A 12,533-nucleotide genomic window follows, 5' to 3' on the forward strand; every position below is an offset into this window, starting at 1 on the left:
AAGGAAAACAATGGGATCATTAACGCATCCTAGACCTAGTCATCAGTCGGCGATGTGAATCGCCAACTGACCGGACGGAGGCGCTCCTAGCTAGGACAAACTCCTAACTCTAATACAAACACACAACAAGCAATAACAAATCAAAGACAAACCCTAACTCTAAAACCCTTCATCTAAGACAAAGTCCTAACTCTAGAGGAAGATCTTGTTGAAAACAAGGTTTTGAAGAAAAATGGGGTAAAACATTTATTTACAAAGTTTGGCTGGACTTGGGATATGGATCCCAAGCTGCACTACGTACCTCGTGGAAGAGGATCAAGCCAACGTAGTTCGAAACGAACTTTTTACCTATCAAACAATTACAGCAAATCAACCATTTTTATGTTTTAAGTTTCTAATGTTTTTGAGATTTTTAATGATTTCAATGTTTATGGATTTTAAAATTTCTGATGCTTTCACCCTTTTGGCCAAAGACCGGAGGGAATATACAAAATAACACCTTAGGGACAAACCCTAGGGTGAATAAGGGAAACTATGCTCTAATAACACCGTTATAAGAGCAAATGAGTCAAAGACTCTCTAATAAGAGCACAAAGGGAGCAACCGAGTCAAAGACTCTCTAATAAAAGCAACTAGAGGATAAATACTCTCTAAAAGAAATGGAAACACAATTCGAAGACTCTCTAAGAGAGAAGAACACACGAGTCAAAGACTCTACTGACAACAACTAAAGGATACACGAGTCAAGGACTCTCCAAGAGATGAAAACACGAGTCAAACACTCCTCTGACAACAACTAAAGGGTAGATGAGTCAAAGACTCTCTAAAAGAGAAAAGGAAACACGAGTTTGCACATTTGGCAGAGGTAAAACACCCAACCGGGCCGGACAGCTACCTGGCCATAGGTTGCAACAAATGTGCAACCCAATACCCATAAGGATAGGGGTATGTTGCCAAGCCGAGTAAGGTGTTCTCCCAAAACCAGACGATGCACAGAGAGGAGGACTAACAAGAGAATGAGACCGGGCGGGTCTTCCAAACACACACAAAGATGGGCTCCAAGTAATCTTATCATTGCCCTGGCAAGGGGGAAGCAAGGCTAAGACAACTAATTGAGAGGATTCTACAAATAAGGCCAAGTAGGCCTTCTAAAGGCTAATTACTTAAAAAGCCAAGACAGATGACTCCCTAATAACATCAATAAAGATCAAATGAGTCAAAGACTCCCCTGATAAATTAATAAAGATGGCATTTTTACAGAGTTAGGCAATGTTCCAAGATTTCCCCAGCAGAGTCGCCAATCTGTGGAACCCGATCCGAGAGAGGCCGGGGGACGGGCCCCCACGCGAGTCTCAGGATCATCCACGTGAAGGAGAGCCCCACCAAGGAACTCTCGAAAGAGTGCCCCTCACAGCATGAGCGGCGATGTAAAGTGAGATACCTCTCGATTCGGGGACCAGCCCGGATTCGAGACGCACCTTGGACAAAGAAAGAGTCGCCATCCAGGGAAGTAGGCCCTGGATCCCATGCTGTGCTCTGTCGCAACAGATAACCAGAGATACAAAAGGTCCGTGCCTGATGACGAATGGGGAAGGGGTTAGGCGCCCCCAATTCGCCCAAGTGCAAGCACCTGGTCTCTTATGCCATTTATTATTAACTTTGAAGAATTTTGGGCGAAAATCATGTGAAATGGGAACGAAGATCCCCGAGATAACGTCTAACTAATCATGCATGTCTCGGAGATGAATAAGAAGCACACACAAAAAAAGATGAATGACATGCCACCTAAGAATAGCTAGGTTATGAGTGTCATGCCTGATTGGTGTCTAAGTTCTGGTGGACAAACACATGCATGCTACAGCTAAAAGTATAGGATCTGTACATGAAAGTAAGAAAACACAGCAAAACATACAATATGACAAACCCTAGACTCTAATGCGATAATTGACTCGGACCAAGATGACCATCCATCTTAGCTGCACTACGTATCCCGGCCTCGGGAAGAATTAGAGCCAACGTAGTTCGGCGACCTATGCTAAACTACAATGCCTAACCTTCTAGGACTGCTATCCTAGACTCGATCAACTAGACCTGACTAGTTTTTAAAGCTTCTTGCGCCATTACTTAAGTTCGAGTGAATGGTAATTTTTAGGACTCCCTATATGCCCTAACTAATGCAAGTGGACCCTACACCCTATGTGTGACTAGGTTGTGCGTCCTAAGGAAAACCATGGGCTCTCTAAGCGCGTTCTAGTCTAGCCATCGGCTCGACTAAGTGTCTAACCGACCACGACCTGAGGCCTCCTAACTCTAGGGACACTCACACGACCAGACATGACAAACCCACAAGATCAGGACAGCCTCCTAACTCTAAGACACCCCAAACGCCTAGGACAGACTCCTAACTCTATGGGAAGATCTTTTGAAAATTGTTTGCAAGGTTATCTTGAAGAATTTTTGTAGTTTTGGAAGGTTTTGAAGTTGTGAAAATTGTGAAAGTTGTGAGAAATGTTTACAAAAAAGGTGATTAAAAAAAAATGGTGTAAAAAGGGTGAAAGTGAAAATGGTGTGAAAATAAAACTTGTGACTGAACTCAGGATGCCAGCAGCACGCCTGAGCTGCCTACGTACCCCTCAGCTAGGGATCAAGCCATCCGTAGTTCGGACTAGATTTTCCTAACTACACTCTAATGACTCGATATTTTTGGGATTTTTAATGTTTTGAAGTCTTTTTTATTTTTTCGACACAAGAGGGCACAACCCTATCATCATAAGGATACGACAGACTCTTGATATCCCGCAAAGGTTGGACAGCATCCTATGCTTTGCGGGGGGAATGAACAGAATAACAACTCTGCAAGGGTTGGACAGCATCCTATACCTTGCAGGAGTGGATGGAAAAACACACGACTTGATGAGAGGGTGGACAGAATCCTAACCCCTATGATGATAGACAGACTCCTGAAAGACTGAAGGACTGACTCCCGTGCTGAAGACTGACTCTGAAAGACGGAAGGACGGACTCCTAAACTCTCTATGACAGACTCTAAAAAGGAAGAAGTCCCTTAACCTGCGGAAACTCTAAGGCAGGAAGGGAAGGGGTTGGCTCAAGATACATTCCGTCATAGCCTGGACTCGCCAAGGCGACCTCTGAAATCGATGGACATCCTCTTGAAAATCTATAAAAAAAAACTAAGATTTAAGGAAAAAAAAATCCTAAAACTAAGAGGACCCTCGAAAGGGAGGGAAAAAGGAAGATTAGTGTGGGCTCCGAGTAGCCTCATCATAGCCTACAAGCTCGAAACTCAGAATGAGATTTAACCACCAGGTCGGACTCTTCTCTTTGTCCACAATTGAAGTTTAATGAATGAGTCAAGGAACAAAATTCATTCCTGATCACAAGGATTGAAGTTCTGTAAATAACCAAAGGCGAGGTAAGCACACAGGAACCCGGATCAATAAGGGTATTCCATGGACCAAATGGAGTTTAATGAGTATCGACACCGATGATAAGGGAAGTAAACTCACGCAAGGAGATAATGAATCAGGCTTCACAAAATTTGAAACAATAAAATGAAATAGCATTAAACCCATCACAATCACATTTACAAGTTCCTCATATGACCCAATGGCATTGTTAGGATCCAATTACAGTTCACCAAAGCAACCAAGCTAAACAAAACAAAAATCAATTTCGAACAGTCACACATGCAATGCAATATTAGAAACACAAAAAAGAATAAAAATAAATAAATACATAAACATAAAAATAAAATAAATGAATGGACGAGATATTTGAGTTACCTAAGCGAAGAGCAGATGGCGGACAACGAAATGGGAAGATGGGGCCTCGGTGGATGAAACAGGGTTGATTAAAGAGCGCCCGGAAAGTGGAGCTCGAACTCCCCTTCGGAAAATGCTTTTTTTTTTATTTATTATATTTATATATATATATATATATATGTATATATATATATATATATATTTTAAAAAAAACGAGCTCCTCTCTCTCTCTTTCTCTCTCTCTCTCTCTCTCTCTCTCTTTCTCTCTCTCTTTTTTATTTTTATTTTTTTTTTTGCGATAAATGTCGCCAACAGCAGAGAGGGAGGTGCGGCGGCTGTGGGGGAGGTAGAAGAAATTTGGGTTTTTGAAATGGGTTGGGGAAAAGGGCAGAGGGTGGCCGGTAGTGATGGTGGCCGATGGGGATGAGGGAGGAGAGGAGGGCCGGTGGGTCGGATTCTTGGGTTTGGGTTTTTTTTTTTAAAAAAAATAAAGAAAATAAAAATGGTGGTGGTGGTGCCGAGGGTGGTGGAAGAGAGGAAACGGGGAGGGTTGTGGTGGTGGCTGATGGAGACAAAGGGGGGGAGGCACGGCCGGAGTGGGTCTTCTTCTTTTTTCTCTCCTCTGTTTCTCGGTTTTTTCTTTGGGTTTTGGGTAAAAGAGGGGGTGGCGGTGGAGAAGCTTGGTGGGGGTGGTGGTTTAATGGAGGTTGGGCATGGTGGAGGATTTTCGAAGGGTTTGGGTGGCTATTGGTGGTGTGGGTGGTGGCGGTTGGCGGTTTTTTCTGAAATGGGTTTGGGTTGTTTGGGTTTTAATGGGGGATTTGGGTTGGGGATTGGTGGGGGTTAGAGATGGGGATCGTGGCCGGTGGGGGTGGAGGAGAGAATGGGGGGTGGATGGAGGAGGTGGTGGTGGCTCAGATTCCGGTGGGCGGCTGGGTTTTGTTTTTTGTTTTTAGATGTTTTGGGGGGTGGAGCAACAGGTTTGATGGTGGTGGAGGTTGAAAATGGGTTTGGATGGTTTGCATAATCGGAGATGGGGGTCGGAGTTGGTTCGGGTTGGCCGTAGTTGGTTCGAATTGGCCGGAGTTGGTTTGGGTTTAAAATGGGTTTGAGGGAAGATGATGGCCGGCGGCAAGGGAGATTGCTGGTGGTGGAGAGTTTCTTTTTTTCTTTTTTTTTGAAAAAGGGTTTAGTTTCGAATTGGGTTTTAGGGGCAGAGGAGTTGCAGAGGTACTGGGGTTTGGGTGGGTTGTGGCGGAGTTCGCGGCCGATGGAGGTGGCTGGCAATGGTGAGGATGGTGGTAGAAAAGAATGGAGGAGGAAGAAGGGGTTGTAGGCTCGCCGGAGAAGAAGGTGGCGGCAGTGGTGGGTTTGGGCAGGGTGGTTTTTGGTAGGGGTGGTTGGCTTGGGTTTTGCCGGATTTCGGCCGGAGGAAGAGGGAGGTGGTGGCAGAGCTCCTCCCTCTGTTCTTGATTTTTTTTTTGGAAAGAAAATGAGGCCTCCTCTGTTGATTGATCTTTTTTTTTTTGAATTAGCTCTCCCCCTTCATGCAAGGATTCTCTTTGCTTTATACCTAGGGTTACAACCCTAAGTCTAATCCTAGCCATCTATGTGGCATCCTTTTTCTTGGTTATTCTCAACCCTTGATCCTCTCCTTTGCCTTTACAAACCCTAGAAAATCTCTTTCTCATCTCATCCTACCCACACATTTTCCTTGTTGATCCTATGGCTTAGAATTATTACTTCTCAAGCAAGCAATGTGAACATCCAAGAATACCCTTAAAGATGGGTTGATTTCCTCTTTGCCCAAACCCCTATTTTGGAGAATGACATGCTTGGCCCCCCCCCCCCTTTTTGCTCTAGACAGCCCCATCTAGTGTATTTTAACTACTTCTTATCTTTACAGGGGGGGTCGGGTAGAAAAGGGGGGCGGAATAAAATAATAATAAATTTTTTTTTTTTTATATTTCTTTAAACTACGCCCGGCCCGAGCTCGAGACACGGGTTGGGATGCGACTCGGGCTGATTAATGAAATTCGGGTTGAGATTTTCAACTGCCAAACGGGTTAGGCTCGGATTAATTCCATTTATTTTCCGCCTGACCCCGGGATTTCATTCAGATACACGGGTTTAGGGCCCTGTCAAAATGGGGTGTCTACAGATGCCCCTCTTTGGCAGAGGGCGCTGGTCGCGCGAATGCCAAAGCCGAACAGACAACACATTTTGACTGGCCCAAGATTTCCAATGGAAGGGATGCAAGGGGGTAACGAGATGGATCGACGAGACAGATTCTCGCCGAGAGGGAATGATAAGATGAATTGACGAGACAGATTCTCGAAAAGACTACTGAGATGGACTCTCAAGGGATAGTGAGACAGACTCTCACAAATTGCAGAATGGAATAATTAGACAGCCTCTAATTAAGCTACTCAGGGATTTGGAGATTATAAAGCGGAATGATTAGACAGCACCATGATCAAACCTGATTTAGGATTTGAGAAGACAGCATCTTGACAGATGAACAAGGCGGAATGATTAGACAGCATCATGATCAAACCTGAGTTGGGATCTGAGAAGACAGCATCTTAACAGATCGACAAGGCGGAATGATTAGACAGCATCATGATCAAACCTGAATTTGGATCTGAGAAGACAGCATCTTGACAGATGAACACAGCGGAATGATTAGACAACATCATGATCAAACCTGAATTGGGATCTGAGAAGACAGCATCTTGACAGATGAACGAAGCGGGATGATTAGACAGCATCATGATCAAACCTGAATTTGGATCTGAGAAGACAGCATCTTGACAGATGAACACAGCGGAATGATTAGACAGCATAATGATCAAACCTGAATTTGGATCTGAGAAGACAGCATCTTGACAGATTAACACAGCGGAATGATTAGACAGCATCATGATCAAACCTGAATTTGGATCTGAGAAGACAGCATCTTGACAGATGAACACAGCGGAATGATTAGACAGCATCATGATCAAACCTGAATTGGGATCTGAGAAGACAGCATCTTGACAGATGAACGAAGCGGGATGATTAGACAGCATCATGATCAAACCTGAATTTGGATCTGAGAAGACAGCATCTTGACAGATGAACACAGCGGAATGATTAGACAGCATCATGATCAAACCTGAATTTGGATCTGAGAAGACAGCATCTTGACAGATTAACACAGCGGAATGATTAGACAGCATCATGATCAAACCTGAATTGGGATCTGAGAAGACAGCATCTTGACAGATGAACACAGCGGAATGATTAGACAGCATCATGATCAAACCTGAATTTGGATCTGAGAGGACAGCATCTTGACAGATCAACAGGGCGGAATGATCAGGATCATTCCCAATTTGAAAATTTGATTTGAAAGACGTTTTCAAGTTTCTCAAATCTTGATTTGTTAAAGCTGATATCTCAAACATCAATGCATGCTGGGTATCTTTTATGGTCTGACTTTCATCAGGACATAAAAGATGCCCCTAGTATAATTTCGCTTCCAGTTCAGGAGTCTTAACAAAACTCAAACAGATTCAAGCTTTTTTTTTTTTTTTATGAAACTTGGATTACAAAGATTTTGAAGGTACAAGAGACTGATTTTGTCTGAAACACTTTCAATTTTCTACCAACTGTCAGAACTTCAGGTTGCAATGGTTTTCAACTTCCAAGCAGACTGATTCTGCCTGACACATCTTCAACCTCCTGCCTGCTGCAGAAATTTCAAATGGGCCTGAGAGCTTACCGCGCTTCTAGACCATGTATATGTCATTTCGCCTTCTGGAGATGCGACCACCTGTTACCCCAGCGTTTGAAAGGATACTGGACCCAAACAGGTCATTTTGGGACACATCTGACCCGACTGAGTACATGACTTTGACTTGACAAGAATGACCTTGACAACTGCTTGACGAAGGACTTTTGGTGAGTACACAACCGAGTTACAAGACTGACTTTCAGGAAAGACCGAATCTGCTTCTTAATTTGATAATTGTTTTAAGAGGGTACAGCTTACCACTCTCGGAACTCTTTGAATACCGCGTTTTAAGGTGATTCCGCCTCTTTCTGGTATTTAGTCATGGTTATTATACCCTTTGGGTTGCTCGGTTTTAACCCCTAGCTTAGAGGAATATCAAAGGAAGCCTCGCCGGCACTATTCAGACCTTGAAGTGATGCCGATACAGGTATGAAAGTCTTGCTAGCTTCTGAAATTTAGTCCTTTACGAGAAGTCACTGCCATGACCAGACTGCCCCTTTTGGGTTTTCAATCTGGCGGACCGTTTGCCTTGATTTTTGCCTGGACTGGCTGCCCTTGCAGGTTTTCTTTCCAGCAGGCTCTGCACCCTGATTTTTGCCTAAGCCGCCCTTTCGGGTTTTCAGCTTAGCGGGCGAATGACCCTAACTTTTGCCTAGACCGCCCTTTCGGGTTTTCAGTCTAACAGGTCTAAGACTCCATTATTATTATTATTATTTTCTGTTTCTCCACAAACCTTTGCCTTATCACACCAGGAGGACTTCTAGGTGGGTTAGGGTTTGAAAGAACTGGATCAGGGTGTTTGCATTGACTGGACCGAATCTGGACCCTTCCAGATAGCCTACGTACCTCCAAAGAGTGAGGATCAGGTCCGCGTAGTTCGCCCATTGGGGACTTTGGGTTGAGATTGTTTTGATTTGACTTCTATTTTTTTTCTTTTTGAAAGTTCCCTCTTTTGTTTTTTTTTCTTTTCAACCGCTTTGAAAGATTTGCTTTCTGCTTTTCTTTTCTTTCCTTTCAGCAATTTTGAAAGATTTGACCGAACCCGACGTTGTCAAGTTGCCTACGTACCCTGTGGAAAGGGATCAGGTCATGGCGTAGTTCAGGCTTTGCGTCTTTTATGGCGTAAGTCATAAAAGATGCCCCTGGTTTGAGGGTGACAAAGAAATTTTGATTTTGCTTATTGGCTCAAAGGGTTTGCAAACGGTCTTTGACTTTTCTTTTTTTTTCAATTGGATTTTTGGACTTGAAGCTCAGATCGACCAAGGACGGCCTCTGGTGTCTTAGGCATAATACTTTTTAAGTTGATCAAGGTTTGTAGGTTCTGTTAGTTTTTCACCATTTTGATCAAAGAGTCTGACGGCTTTTCCAGGCAGGACTTCATCGACAATGTAAGGACCCGACCAGTTTGGTCTGAACTTCCCTCGAGGATCATGGACCGGTGCCCTGTAGGATTTCAAAACGAGGTCACCTTTCTGGAGATCTCTGATCTTCACCTTTTTGTTAAAGGCTTTCTCAATTCGACGCTGATACCCCTGGACATGATACAGAGCTCTGAGCCTCTTCTCATCAATCATCTGCAACTCCTGATACTGGGCCGTTGCCCATTCTGATTCTGGCAAACCAGCTTCCATCATTACCCTTAACGAAGGAATTCTCAGCTCAACTGGTAGGACCGCTTCCATCCCATACACTAGGGAATATGGCGTAGCTCCCGTAGAGGCCCTGATCGACGTTCTGTAAGCCCACAAAGCATATGGTAGCTTATTTGACCAGTCCCTGTACGTCTCTGTCATCTTGCTGATGATGATTTTGATGTTCTTGTTTGCAGCTTCGACGGCTCCATTTGTCTGGGGCCTGTATGGTGAGGACTTGTGATGCTTAATCTTGAACTCCTCACATAGGCGTACCACTTCTTTCTTGAAGTGCGATCCATTGTCTGAGATCAGCTCATGCGGTACCCCATATCTGCAGATGATGTTCGTTCGAATGAATTTGGCAACTGAGGCTGAAGTCAGCGATGCGAAGGATGCGGCTTCGATCCACTTAGTGAAGTAATCGATGGCTACCAGGATGTACTCATGCCCACTTGAAGATTTCGGAAACACCTTTCCGATAATATCAATTCCCCAGACTGAAAACGGCCACGGCGAAGTCAGAGAATGTAACTCAGAAGGCGGCACATGAATGAGGTTGGCGTAAACCTGACATTTATGACACTTCTTCACAAATGCGAAGCAGTCAGCTTCCATAGTTGGCCAGTAGTACCCAAGTCTCAGGATCTTTCTCGACAACATCTTTCCGTTCATGTGAGGCCCACAGACTCCTTCATGCGTCTGCTCTATCAGATTAGCTGCTCGATCTTCATCTACACAAAGAAGCTGGATTCCATCAAACGACCTCCTGAAGAGCTCATTGCCGCAGATAATGAAGTTAGCCGCCAACTTCTGGAGAGACCTCCGCTCTTTTCCTGACGCTTCCGGGGGGTGCCCTTGGCCTAAAATGAGATTCTTTATATCAATGTACCAGGGCTTTCCATCTGGACATCGAGCTGCTATCTCTATAGCGTTCACATGCGCTGGAGCCCATTGTAACCGCACTGCTAGAGGCTGAACTTCCATTGATGCAGAGATATCCAACATTGAGGCTAGTGTAGCCAACGCGTCGGCGAAATGATTTCTTGTCCTTGATAGATGAGTAAACGTAACATTCTTGAATCTCTTGACCAGGGAATCCAGATGCGTGTGATACGGGATCAATCTATCCTCCTTTATTTTCCATTGACCATTGATCTGACAAATAATCAAGATCGAGTCCCCGAAAACATCTATCTCTTGAATATGCAAAGCCAAAGCTGCTTCGAGACCAGCAATGCACGCCTCATATTCGGCCTCATTGTTGGTACACTTGAACTGCAATTTGATGGATACGGGGATGTACTCTTTCTTCGGAGATATCAACACTGCCCCAACCCCTTGACCTCGGTTGTTCACAGCACCATCGAAATACATCAACCACCTGGTGCTTGGGGCCTCATCTTCTATAGTCATGATCTCTTCATCAGGAAAATCTGCCGTCAGAACTGCATTCTCATCTACAGGCGCATCAGCCAACTGCTCAGCTATCACACGCCCTTTAACTGATTTCTGGGTTACATAGGCAATATCAAATTCGGACAATAGCAGCAACCATCTGGATGTTCTCCCGGTGAGGGCGGGCTTCTCGAACAAGTACTTCAACGGATCCATACGTGAGAGTAAGAGAACCTTGTTCGATAACAGGTAATGCCTGAGCCTCTGAGTTGCCCAAACCAGCGCCAGACAAGTCTTTTCCAAGATAGAATATTTGATTTCGTACTCCAGCATCTTCTTGCTGATGTAGTAGATAGCCTTTTCTTTCTTCGACTCCGGGTCCTGCTGGGCTAACATGCAACCCATAGCTGTGTCAGTGACGGATAGGTACAACAACAGTGGCTGGTCCGGAATAACTGGTGACAGGACAGGGGGCAAAGTTAAACACTGCTTGACTTTCTCGAATGCTTCCTGACACTCGTCATTCCACTTCTTTGGAGAATTTTTCTTCAATAGCTTGAAGATGGGTTCGCACGTCATTGTCAATTGATTTATGAACCTTCTGAGGTACTGAACCTTTCCCAGGAAACCACGGATCTGCCTCTCGGTCCTCGGTGGCTCCATCTCTTGGATTGCTTTGATCTTTTGAGGATCTACCTCGATCCCTCTTTCGCTGACCATGAATCCCAACAACTTCCCTGAAGTAACCCCGAAAACACACTTGCTCGGGTTCAAGCGAAGCTTATACTTCCGGATCCTTTCAAAGAACTTCCTCAGGACTACGGCATGCTCTGGTCGAGTCTTAGATTTAACAATCATGTCATCGACGTAAACTTCGACCTCTTTATGAATCATGTCATGCAATAAGGTGGTAGCCGCCCTTTGATAGGTTGCCCCAGCATTCTTCAGCCCAAATGGCATCACTCTGTAGCAATATGTTCCCCATGGAGTGGTGAACGCAGTTTTTATCATGTCCTCAGGGGCCATCTTGATCTGATTATATCCGGAAAACCCATCCATAAAGGATAGCAAAGCATGACCAGCTGTATTATCCACCAGGAGATCGATGCTCGGCAAAGGAAAATCATCCTTGGGACTCGCCTTGTTCAAATCTCTGAAATCCACGCACATTCTGACTTTTCCGTCCTTCTTGGGCACCGGTACTATGTTAGCCAGCCATTCCGGATATTCAACCACTTGAATGAAGCCCGCATCTAACAGCTTCTTGACTTCATCATGGACTTTCAATTCCCATTCTGGTTTTAATTTTCGAAGTTTTTGCTTTTTCGGCTTGGCACCTGGGATTAGGGGAAGACGATGCTGGACAATGTCTTCGCTTAATCCCGGCATGTCATCATAGGACCAAGCAAAAACTTCTTTGTATTCCTTAAGCAAAGTGATTAATTCTTCACGCTCCTCCGGGGATAACGTTTGGCCAATCCGTATTTCCTGGATTAAGGTTTCATCACCTATGTTGACGATTTCAATTTCTTCTTCAAGTGGTTTAGCGCGACGCTGCTCCTCCTGAGTAATCATGTGTTTGATCTCAGGGGGGGTTTCGTCGGCATCCTCATAAGAGGGGGAGTCTTGATCATTGTTATTAGTTTTATCAATTTGAGAAGCAGAAACAGAGACAGAGACAGAGACAGGAAGATACTGAAACGAGTCTTTCATTTCATTCATAGAATCAAAATTTACATCATTGATCAATTGGCCCACAGCAGGCTTTACAGTATGCTCAAAAGAAAAGTTTGTATCGTCAACCAAAATGTTAACACCTGACTCAACTGGACTATGTATGGACTTTGTGGTATATTCTATAACAGACTCATCTTCATAGACAGCATCTATACCGGAGGACTCGCCATCTACACCAGGAATGTCTAAGCTTCCTAAGGTACCTGC

This window comes from Tasmannia lanceolata, unplaced genomic scaffold, assembly GCF_043159265.1.
Source record: "Tasmannia lanceolata isolate RefF3 unplaced genomic scaffold, GAP_Taslan_0.1 ptg000006l, whole genome shotgun sequence".
In the NCBI taxonomy this organism is placed as follows: domain Eukaryota; kingdom Viridiplantae; phylum Streptophyta; class Magnoliopsida; order Canellales; family Winteraceae; genus Tasmannia; species Tasmannia lanceolata.